Source organism: Dama dama, chromosome 32 (assembly GCF_033118175.1).
Source record: "Dama dama isolate Ldn47 chromosome 32, ASM3311817v1, whole genome shotgun sequence".
In the NCBI taxonomy this organism is placed as follows: Eukaryota; Metazoa; Chordata; class Mammalia; order Artiodactyla; family Cervidae; genus Dama; species Dama dama.
Genome location: NC_083712.1, coordinates 31,616,057 through 31,628,711, shown reverse-complemented (window position 1 = coordinate 31,628,711; position 12,655 = coordinate 31,616,057). Strand labels below are relative to the sequence as shown.

Sequence of the window (12,655 nt, the reverse complement as noted above, 5' to 3'; positions counted from 1 at the left end):
AGCAGCCCACCACTTCAGAACACCGGAGTGGGTTGCCATTCTTTACTCCACAAACGCCTTTCCTAAGACAGGCACTGCTTATCGTTGTATCATCTGAGATATTCTCTGTTATATGAAGGTATGTTTGTTTTTCTCTGAGTTCTTTGTGCTGCTGCTTTTGTCACACAAGGCTTCCCTGGTGGCTCAGATGGTAAAGAATCTGCCTGCATGCAGGAGACCTGGGTTTGATTCCTGAGTTGGGAAGATCCTCTGGGGAAGGGTATGGCAACCCATTCCAGTACTCCTGCCTGGAGAATTCTATGGACAGAGGAGCCTGGCAGGCTAAGTTCACAGGGTCACAAAGTTGTACACAACTGAGGGACTAATACTTTCACTTGTCACACAAATAGATCACACTATATTCTTCTGAATTGGCTTTTTTTTTTTTTTCTCTTAAAAATACTAGCACATATAGGTCCATCTTATTCTTTGTATAGTATTTCCATTGTGTAGCTGTGCCATAATTATTTAATAACCATCACCTTATAAAGAGAAGGAAATAGCAACCCACTACAGTACTCTTGCCTGGAGAATCCCACGGACAGAGAAGCCTGGCGGGTTATAGTCCATGGGGTTGCAAAGAGTCAGACATGACTGAGTGACTAACACCATATAAATGGACATTTATAAATGCTCCATCTCTGTTCTGGTTATCTTAACAAAACACATCTCATTCAAACTTACCATTGGTTAAGACAGATCAGTGTGCCCCTTCTACAAAGAAAATACTATATCAGCCATTAATATAAAACTCTCAGGAAGATATAATAACTGCATAATCAGAGCTTATTAAATTACCTTTAGGCATAGAGTGTGAAGTATAGCTAAGAAGTTCTTTGAGACAATGAAACTTAAATCAGAATCAAACCAAATTAAAAGCCAGAGAATCAATATGGGCATGAGTCCATGGAAATAACTATATCTCATCACTGACACCTGTCTTTAGAATGGATATTTTAAGTAGTATCATAACAAGTTTCCTTGTAGCTTCTCAACTCTTGAGCTATTATAAAAATAATTTAAAAGAGAAAAACTATCTGCAGAATGAAAACTGATGAACCAAAGTAGAAATAAAACTTTAAAAAGATACCTTAATTCACTTCTTTCCCAAGTATCTCCTTTAACTTGTTTCTTTTCTACAGACCACACATTATTAGATCTTCTAATAATAATGTTTTCTTTCCCATTGAGTCTTTTTCTCTGATGCAGGGACACTTGGTCAGCAGTTCTCTAAAGGGTAGTGCCTGGAGCTAATGCACCTAATAATAGCTACAGTCCCATCACAGCGGACTACAACAAGACTGTTACTTCTCATTAGTAAGACAACTATTCCTACAATCTAGGAGCATTTAACATATTAATGTTTGTAAGTCTCAATCTCTGAAATAAGAGAGTAATAATAGTACTGGCTTCTTTACAGTGTTATTTTCTGGTGAAAATGAAATAGAAGATATAAAAACACTTTGAAAATACAAAGTATTTTGGTAAAATAATAGCTAAAACCTACTGGGTACTTTCTATGTACTAAAGTGCATTATATGTATCAACTTGCTTACTTTACATAAACATTGACCAGAGCTAGAGACTATTATTATCTCCACACAACAGATAAGGAAACTAGGAAACATGGGGATTAATATGGCAAGTTAATAGCAGAGTCAGATCAAATGCAGGGAAGTCTGACTTCCTTCCTTTCCTTTGGCTGGGTTCTGGCACTCAGATTCTGGAGAGGATGTTCAGAAATGGATGAGTATGGCTGAGAGAGATGGGAAATTGCTCTTGGTGGGCAGGGATCGCTTTGGTAGTTCTGACTCAACTCAGCATTCAAATCAAACCCTATCAATATTCAGAGTGTGACATACTATTGGATAAGTGTCCCAGAAATGTAGGACTTCTTTCTTTCCTTTTTTTTTTTAAAAAAAAAATTGAAGTATTGTTGTGTTATTTTCAGGCATATGGCAAAGTGATTCATATCTATATACTTTTCCATTATAGATTATTGTAAGATATTGAATACAGTTCCCTGTGATATACAGTAGGTTCTTGCTGTTCATCTACTTTATATATAGTAGTGTGTGTCTATCAATCCCAAATTCTTAATTTATATCTCTCCTTGCTTTTTCCTGTTGGTAACCAAGAGTTTGTTTTCTATATCTGTTAGACTATTTCTGTTTTGTAAATAAGTTCATTTTAGATATCATATATTTGTCTTTCTTTACTTAGTATGATAATCTCTAGGTCCATGCGTGTTGCTGCAAATGGCATTATTTCATTCTTTTTTATGGCTGAGTAATATTCCATTGTATATGTACATCATGTCTTCTTTATCCATTTATCTGCTGATAGACACTTAGGTTGCTTTCATGTTCTGGCTATTGTAAACAGTGCTGCTGTGAACCTTGGGGTGTAAATATCTTTTTGACTTAAGAGTTTTCATCTTTTTCTGGATACATGCCCAGGAGGGAGATTACTGGATCACTTGGGAACTTTAGTCTTTTTAAGAAACCTCCATACTGTTCTCCACAGTGGCTGCACCTATTTACATTGCCACCAAAAGTGTAGGAGGGTTCCCTAGAAATGTAGGACTTCTTAACAAAAGAAGTTATTTAGAATAAGCACCAGAGGACATGGAAGAATAACAGAATACTGAAATTAAAGAAGATAATTTATCTGCTTCTTTCCTAGTGCTAGATTTTTCTATATATCTCTAATGGATGGTCATTTGGTCTCTTCCCGAACTAAATCCCTCCAGTTGATTCAACTGCTTCTTAAAGAATGATTTTTTAAAACTACCTTCCTGGTCACCTTCTGACTGGTCAATATCTCTCCTTTTTAAAGTGTGAAATTCTAAGTTTGGTGCTAAACCAAGGATGATCTGTTGAGCCAGATCAAGTAGAGTGAGAGGCCAACCTATCAGAGTTATTGGAGGGAAGAGGCTGGACTAGCTGCCATTTAAGTCCTCTTCCAAATAAAGTTCAGTGAGGTAGAATAATGATTGATATTTTACAGCCTTAAAGAGAATGCCTTTCCAAAGTAACACATGTAGTTATCTTTAGGAAGGAAGCTAAGGCACTTGAAAATTTGTAGAATTTATGAAATAACTAATACAATAAAACTTCTATACTTCAATTGCCTTATAGAGTAAAAGTTTATTTTTTAAAGTAAGACTATAAAAGACTATCTTTAAGTGTTATGTATGGTGAAGAGAAGGACAGGGAAAAGGAAATGAACAGACAAGAAAGAGCAGGTAATCCATAGAGGAATCTTTATGAGGGTAAAGCTCTGAATGCCAACTTAATTAAATTTTAACTTAACGTTATCACTGTGGAAACTCCAAGGGGATTCTTCAACAGCCAGAAATTTGTGTTTCTCTTTACCAGCCTCAGAACCAGCAGAAGAATTGAAATGTATGCATGAAAATGAGTTCCTAGCATCCTCTCACAGGGTTTGTATGGGAAAGAAAACAGAATGCTTAGCAGTTTCAGGGGGTGCAATGTTAATTTTGCATTGTTTAATGAGAAACAGCTGGCAGACTTTATGGAAATCAGGTTGCGTGGTCTGACAGTAGCCTGATGTTTTATACTTTTCAAAAGAAAAGTTTTTGGACTATTCGAATCTCACCTGAATTCCTTATTGTAATTAATATTTACAATCTCAGGTTTTCAAATCTAAACATCAAAGATTCTAACGAAAGTTCAACAGACAGATGTCTTATTCTGGAAGTACAAGGAAATGAGTCCACCGAGTTTCATTTCAAGATTATTTATGGGGAAATCATTTCACCTTAGACCCTTAGGGAGTCATTTTAACTATATAAACTGTGAGAATGAGAAATTCCTTTAGCTGATTTTAGTGTCTCCAGAGCTCCAGGACTTGGGAGACATAGTGTCACCTCGAAGTTCCTTTAGTGATCAAGTCCTGTCACTTCTGAGTTTGCACATATGAATTCGGCAGCCAGAGGCAGCCAGGTGCGAAGATCTCCAGCTCTATTCCTGCCCAAGCCACTGTTCTCCATAGTGGCTGCACCAATTTACATAGCCACCAACAGTGGAGGAGGGTTCCCTAAAAATGTAGGACTTCTTAAAAAAAGAAGTGATTCCTTGCCTTTACTCAATTCTGAGCCCTCTCAGAAACTAGGAGGTAACTTTAACGGGCATTTTTATGGTATTCAGAGTAGGGGATTATCATGTTAGTATTGAAAAATAAAAATATCTTTACAAAAGGGAAAATCAACATATAAAGTATTTAATATTTAGTCGATTTCCAAATTTACTAATTTGATTACCTAAATATGTATATCAAATAATCATGCATGGTATTTATCGTGTTTTTAAAGTTTTACTCTTGATGCCATTTTTATCAGAGAAGGACATTTTATTAGTCACTGAAAATAGTCTTCTCTTAAAAAAGAATATTATTTAGATTCTTAATACTTTTAGAAATTTCCTTTTATAATTCTAAATTAATTGAGGAATTGAGGAATGGAAGAATATGCTTTTGTGTGTGTGGGGAGATTTCATGAGCAATTATTATACTTAAAAAAAAAGGCAGCATACAAAAAAAACCAGGTGAATGTTTGGGTCCACCCTTCCGGTTTATATGTTGAAGCCCCAGCCTTCACTGTGATGGGATATTCCAGGAGACGGGAGACAGGACTTCCAGGAGGTAATCAGGGTAGATGAGGTCATGAGGGTAAAGGCCCTCTAGATAGGACTGGTGCCCTTATAAACAGACAGCCAAGAATTCTTTTTCTCTCTTGGCAAGAAGGCAGCCCTCCACAAGTCAGGAAGAGATCCCCTCCTCAGAAACTGACCGCGCTGGCACTTTGATCTTGGATTTCCTAGCCTCCAGAACTGGGAGAAATAAACTTTTGTTGTTTAAACCACCCAGTCTATGCTATGGCAGCCCGAGCTAACTGAGTCACCAGATGGTGGTCCACAATGAATGAACTGTTTTATATTGTTTTTATATGATGGCCAAACAACTGTTTCTCGTAATACCAATCCAAAGCTACAGATAATATCAAAGTTCTTCAATCCATAATGAAGTCTCCACTTTTTGCTGCCTCTCATTAGGTCAGAAGAGTTTCTGAAATCAGACTTTCTTTGTAACTAAGGAAGCCTTTTCACAGACTAAGGTTCACCCTTCACTTCAAAGGACTTAAGAGCTGATGGGGGAACACTCTACTTCAAGTGATCGTAACTAAACAGTTAAGGCCAAAGAGATCATAACCAATCATAATCATCAGAGAACTATTTTAAAATCTCTTTATCATGTTATAATTGATAAATAATTATATGCAAATAACACCACTGACAATTCCACTACTGAGGAACTAGGAATAGCATTAAAGTGACCTTCTTTGTTTCTTCTTAATCTCCCATTCCCTTAACACTCTGCCAGATGGATGTTTTTCAAGCTACTGCTGCAGCTGTAATTTAACCTACCCTATAAAGTGTGGTTCGTTTGGAGAGACAGAGGAATCACTTTAGATTCTTACAAGGCTATACTGAAGTGTCACGTTTGTAATTTCACTTCTAAATTGAATTTTAATAATGAATCATACTCATAGCAAAATGATTTCGTACTCACTCTTTTTTATCCCTCAACTTGTCTATACTGAAAACTGCAGGAAACTTGGGTCTTTTGGATATAAGTATAGGAGAAATCAGGGGCTTCCCTGGTAGCTAACTGGTAGAGAACCTGCCTGCCAATGCAGGAGATGTGGGTTTGATCCCTGGCTCGGCAAGATCCTCTGGAGAAGGAAATGGCAACCCACTCCGATATTCTTGCCTGGGAAATCCCAAGGACAGAGGATCCTAGCAGGTTCCAGTCCACGGGGCTGCAGAGTTGGACACGATTTAGAGACTTAGCGTGAGCATATGGGAGAAACCAAAGTTCAGAAGAGGGTGGCTAAGCTGAGCTAAACTGAATTCCTGTTTTACCACCTGCTTTTTTACACATATCCCTTTCCACTAAAAATTTTTTTCTCACAGAGAGAAACAAAACATGGTTGGCATGGGTACTAATTACCCTTACCAGTAGAGATGTCATGCGTGACAAAATAGAGACTGTTTTAGTAGAAGTGATTCCCTAATGAAAAATAAAGAAGGCATTTTCAAGCCTTTATTGTTATAAAATGAATATACACAGGCATAAAGATTTTATACAGTATATCCCAACACCAGCAGGCAAGAACACTTGCTCTCACTGATTTCTGCCTTACAGTAAGACATGCACTACTCAGTAAGATGTACTTTAAAGAAGTGATTTGATTAGATACATAATTAAAGTATTTGAAGAGTTCCCTCATGCAGACTTAACTGCACTTTGACCTTCCTATAATCCCAAGCAACATCTAAACTATGAGCCAGAAAAGCTGGAAATTAAAAACTGCTCTGACCTTTTCCAAATCAAGATTTGGCAAGAACAGAGGAGGATGATAAAGGCCACTAAAAGCCACAGGGATATACACATGTGCCCTCAGGTAACACTAAGACTTTCTTAAAGGTGAAAAATGCTGTATGTAAACTTTATTCTAGGTATCAGGTATGTTTTATCTCATGTAACACTACTGACTCTTATATAATCCAATCCTGTATTATAACTCTGATGAAAAACAACAAAACACATGAAAATCTTAAGATGTTAGAGCTGAAAGGTAAATCTGAGTTCATGAGGCCCAAACCTGTCATTTCTTAAGCTAAAAGATTGAGAACTCAGAGATATAAAGAACTTGCCACAATCACAGTTAGTAATGATTTTAACTTAAAACTTGGTCTTTCAGTTTCAATGTTCTGCTTTTTCCTACAATGCCACGACCCAAAAAGATGTGCATAAATTTTGTTTTTTTTTGCATTCTGAGGGGAAAGTATCTTAAATTGTAAGATATAAATATAAAATAAGTGAGCATATCAAAAGAAATAAATATGTTCGCTGATTTATTTAAAAAATTTCACTTGTTCTTCCAAGTAGCTATGAAAGAACCATTTTCAGTAATCCACCTGAGAAAAGACACAAACTTTCTTGCCCAATAGATAATACGCACTGAGTTATATAACAGGCACTGCGTTATATTTTCGCATAGGGTATTTCAGTTAGCTACTAGTACATAACACACTACCCCCAAAATGGTAGGTTACTTGGGTGGTGGTTCTGCTCTGTGTGGTATGAACTAGGTGTTAGGATGGTTAGTGTCACCTGGAGGCTAGACTGGACACTCAACTGAAGCTAAAAGTCTAGGACACGTCGAGAGTTAACAGTCATTCAGAGGGTGCAATGAATTGAGAGAATAGCACTGAAACATGTATATTATCATATGTGCAACAGATCGCCAATCCAGGTTCAATGCATGAGGCAGGGTGCTCAGGGCTGGTGCACTGGGATGACCCAGAGGGATGGGGTGCGGAAGAAGGTGGGAAGGGGGTACAGGATGGGGAACACATGTAAACCCATGGCTGATTCATGTGAATGTATGGCAAAAACCACTACAATACTGTAAAGTAATTAGCCCCCAATTAAAATTAAAAAAAAAAAAAAAGAAACATAGAGAAAAAGAAAAAAAAAAAGAGTCACTCAGACCCTTAACCAAGCTCGGTGGGGGTTTTTGGCTAGAGGCCTCAGCTCTTCATCTTCCACATGAACTTCTCCACACAGCTGCTTGTGCTTCCTCACGGTGTGGCATCTGGGTTCTAAGAAAGAGCATTCCAAGAGCAAGAAACTGCAGCTACCAGGCCAATTCCACGGGCTAGTCCCAAACCTGGCAGAGCATCACTTCAACTTTATTTTCAAAGCAGTCCCAGTCGTTGTTCACAGGTTGTGTGGGAATGGACCAGTCAAGATCATAAATAATGAGAGGCCTGGTTCACTGAGGGATCTTCAAAGTAACAATGTGAGGATTGTTAATATCCATTCCAACATGCTATTTAGAGAAGACTTACACTGAAAGAGAAAGCTGTTCATCAAGAACACTGTATTAGAATATGACAAATTCATATAATCCTAAAATTTAAGTATGAATACAAAAAACATTGCACTAATCCTATTTATCCTTTGTACCTCACTGGAAATGCTTTATGGAATTCAAATGAACATCATGGCATTATTTTTCAGCCAAATATTAATTTTTAATAAAGATATTCTTAAAATGGGTATATGTATCTTATGAACACATTTCTTAATTTATAATCTGCAAAAATAAATTTATTTATTACATGTGATATGGAGTGGGCAAGGGACAAAGACCAAGTTTCAAGATAATTAATTCAATTGAATGTGTTACAGATTACCTGGTAACCTACATTTTATTCAAATGCCACCTAGGACTGAGCTTGGATAATATACAATTTAAGTAGAGAACTGGGGACTGTTAAAGTACTCAGAAGTATGTATGTGCATGCTCACTCAGTCATCTCCGACTCTTTGTGACCTCAGGGACTACAGCCTGCCAGACTCCTTTGTCCATGGGATTTCCTAGGCAAGAATACTGGAGTGGGTTGCCATTTCCTTCTCCTGGGGATCTTCCCCACCCAGGGATGGAACCTGCACCCCTGAGTCTCCTGCAATGGCAGGTGGATTCTTTGCCACTGTGCCACCTGGGAAGCTCCAAAAGTATGTGTATGTCCATTCTAAATATGCTGAAAAGCTTTAAAAAATGTATCAAAGAAGTGGGGATCTAATTTATTGAGGTTCTATTGTGGGTTATATTAATCACATAATTTCATTTAATCCTCTCAAATGTCTTGTGGAAGGGGCATCATTATCCCTATTTGGTAAAGAATACACTGAAAACTGCAGTGCCATAGCCACACGCTTAGAAAGCAGACAAGTAGAGAATAGAATCCATCTGTTTGGCCTCAAAGCCATATTTGCTCTTTCAACTCTATCACACAGCTTTTTATGGTATCTTCGAGGGATGGTATTAAACTCTACTTTATTTCTGATTGATCTCCATTAAAAAATAGTTTTTAAACACTTTATTTTTCTCCATTTCCAGAGTCTTATTCATTATTAACTATTTTATGGAAGCAAACATTTACACAGTAGAAATCTGACATTTAAAGAAACCCTTCAGTAATCTTTCTGAATTTAAAACATGCTTCTCCAGTTGTCTTTCATCTAAATTTGTGGTTTTTTACAGAAGAGCATACATGTCTAAATACTAATGCCTTCAAAATAAAAGAGCTAGGGAAAAAACCCTCACCTCAAATCTACATCTTATAACTCTATCACAGCAAAAGGAATCACATTTTTAGGCATTGGCTTCAATGTCTAGGATAGTATCTTAATCATTCCATCAATTTTGAACTCCGAGTGAACCAATAATATTAAATACACAGTTAGCTCCTATGACACTAGAATAGTGACCTATACATGGTATGTAATGAGTGTAGACTGAATGAACAAAAGGAGCAGAGAGAAACCACCAGAAATCATACTGAAAATAATGAAAATAAAAATTCCAACCAAACTTTACTTACTTTCAATATTTAGTGATGTACAGTTACAGCAATGGTAGGCATAGAAAATGCATGCAAAGATACATATTTCGGAATACATACAGTAATGTCAAACTCCAATCTATTCCTTGTTATAAGGAGGGGATAAATTTAGGATATTTATTTTGGAAGGGGATAAAGGCAATCAGGAAAGGGACACAGAGAGACCTAAAAGAATTCTGAAAAGGGTTGAGTGTTGGAATAATTTGAGATGTATTCAAATATTTATTTTCATGCACTGTAAAATCCTTATAAAAACTAATATTGAAAAATAAGATGACCACCATCTTAAATTTACATATCAAACAAGACTTGAATATTTGGATAATTGCTAATAAAATATCTGATCTTGACAGAAAATGCTGTAAAGGGAGATTAAAGGACAAGAAACATAAGTTCAAAAATACAGGAATTATAGAAGGGAAGCAATCTGTTTTAAGGACCTGGTCACTACAATTCAAAATAGGAAACTGGAATGCTATGACTAACTATATCAATGCCCTATGTTTCTAAAATGGCCAGTATTAGAATACACGTATAATTAAATGAAAGTAGCATTTTAAAACAAAACATCACTAAAAACTTTTTTGCCTTTGCTTTTTAGGGAAAACAACAACTGGAAATTTCTAGAGGAGTCAAGCTCTGCTTTGATTTACATATAAAATAAAACAAAATATAACAATACAAATTACTTAAAACCTTATTTACTATTTTCAGACTCTACAGGTTAGAAAACCAAATGTCTGTCGGAAATAAAAGTTTTAACTGCTCAGATTATTACTTAATTAGACAATCATCAAGTCACAGTATAGAATTAGGGGACTATTTAAAATTTACACTGTCATTGTATAAGCCCACATATTACTTGAAAAAGGAATACTGAAGTCTAAAACCCCCACATATAATTTGGCAATTTCTCCACCTACTAGTTAGTGTATAAGGAACACTTCTTTTCTAAAAACATTTCAAAACTAACATTTCCATGGGCTTTTAAAATTTACAAACCAGGAATCATAGTAACAGAGCCAACCAAAGATTCAGTTAAGCATTAAGACAGTCATTTAAAAACCTTTAAACTGAATCTGATTCTGCACTGTGCTCTAAAATGCAAAGTCAAGAAATGAAACTTCATATACCTTACTACATATGTAAAACACCTGTGTCCTCTTGTTAATATACAATCGGACTTCCTTAATTCTAGATAAACAAATGAATTAAATGGCCTGGAAAAATACTGAATATATCAGGTAGACTCGTAATTTAGCAGCTAGATTTGTTTACACATTCTCTTGACATCAACAGCAAGAAAACGAAGAGATTTTCATAACTAAAGGATCTTTTCCCAGCCTCCCTCAGCACCTAGATTATCTACCATTCTATGGCTTCAGTGCAAGTGGTCCATCTAATAAGAATTGCTTTGTGCCATAAAGTAAGGTAATACCTAAATATGCACATTATTCAATTTTAATCATGAAATTTTATTTGCATTTTGCATATCGATGAACAATATTGAATGATTTTTTATGTTTTATGCATAGCACCAAAACCTAATAAATGCTTAAGTCTAACTTTCTTTTTCTAGATACTTTGAGAAAATCGATAATCTAAAAAAGTATAGGAGCACATTTTGGAAAATTATTGCATTATTTATATGTTACGAGACCTTCAGTATAATAATAATATTTGAGACATTTAAAATTTTCTACCTATTAAGATATATAATTCTCCCCTGTGTTATAATTACTCAAAAATAAATTAACAAAATAATACTAGTAATAATATATAGTAACAGAAAACACACAATTTCCCATTGATATACTTCTGAGTTAAATTCCTATATGGCAAAGAGTACAGATGATTTTTTTTCACTTGAAGGATAAAATTATGTTCATTGGGGAGCATATTCGTAGCCTAAGCTTCTTACATGCAAAGTGCCAGGAATGATCTGGTACAAAAGAGAGCTAACAGACGAGTAGAAGAAAAAGATATGTATGAATAACTACAATTCAAGAACTCTGTGGTAAATGCCACAGAGTAATAGAGAAAAAGAACCATAGGAATTTGAATGAGAAATGTATTAGTTTTATGTACAGGAATAAGGAAAGGGTTTCCTCCTTTGGGGAGAAGGAAAAATAAAGAAGTTCTATCTATTTGTGTAGGGTTGAGGCAGAGAGAAGAAGTAATTTGTTAGTTATCAGAGTTCACGCTCCTTAATTATTATCATTTACTGAGCCAGAAATGAGGTTGTCAAGGTATAAGGGTGAGGAAGGGAGAAATAAGGCTGGGATAGAAACTGATTTCTGTTACAGTAATCTCACATCAATTCTGTAATATTAAAACGGCTGTGAGAAACTGAAGCAGGCTGGGTTCTCAGAGAATTCTGTCTTAAGATATAGCTGCACTTACAGATAAGACGGTCTTTTTCTGCATAGTGATAAAAGTCACCTATCTACTAGAAGGATCCAAACAAAACCTGGAACTCAAAGTAACTCAAGAAAGTTAAAATTTCCAAAGCAACTTCAAAACTGAGGAGAAAATGAGCAGTTATCATTTGAAAACATCTCCCAAAAGTCATTCATAGTACTGAATAAATCTTTGCTAATTTATAGCTTAATTTATACATAGTTTAACTTTCCAGGAAAGTAGAAGTCTCTCTCCATTAATTCAGAGATAAATGGAGACATGTTAGATGGGTAAATGTTAGGCCATGTGAAGTGATATTCAAGCCATCTTCAATAACAACATATATTCAGAAGGATTCAATTCAATGCCACTATTATATGAATTTCATTAGATAGGGATAAGAGTGTGAAGGCAGTCATGGAAAGCTGAATAATTTTAATCTATAAAATTATCACTCAGAGAAAAATGATTTTTTAAAATGCAAAGCAGTTCATTATTTCTAAGGGGGTACCATCCTTCTGATACCATCCATAGCATATTTTTTATATAAATAATTCCAAAGCAGTTAATTATTTAAATATTAGGTACAAGATAATTTTCTTCAGTGTGTCTACAGTGTACTTTAAAATGAAGATACCAACTGCATATTTCATATATTACCTTATGACAAGTGTATATTAATACAGCTATTTTTCACTGCTCTAATCTACTTTCTT

At 35.6% G+C, this 12,655-nt stretch overlaps 1 protein-coding gene across 1 annotated transcript in view; it reads right to left on the bottom strand.

Moving 5' to 3' along the window:
- TNKS (tankyrase) overlaps positions 1-12,655 on the bottom strand; it is a 152,734-nt gene that overhangs the window by 59,621 nt on the left and 80,458 nt on the right. The window lies entirely within an intron of this gene.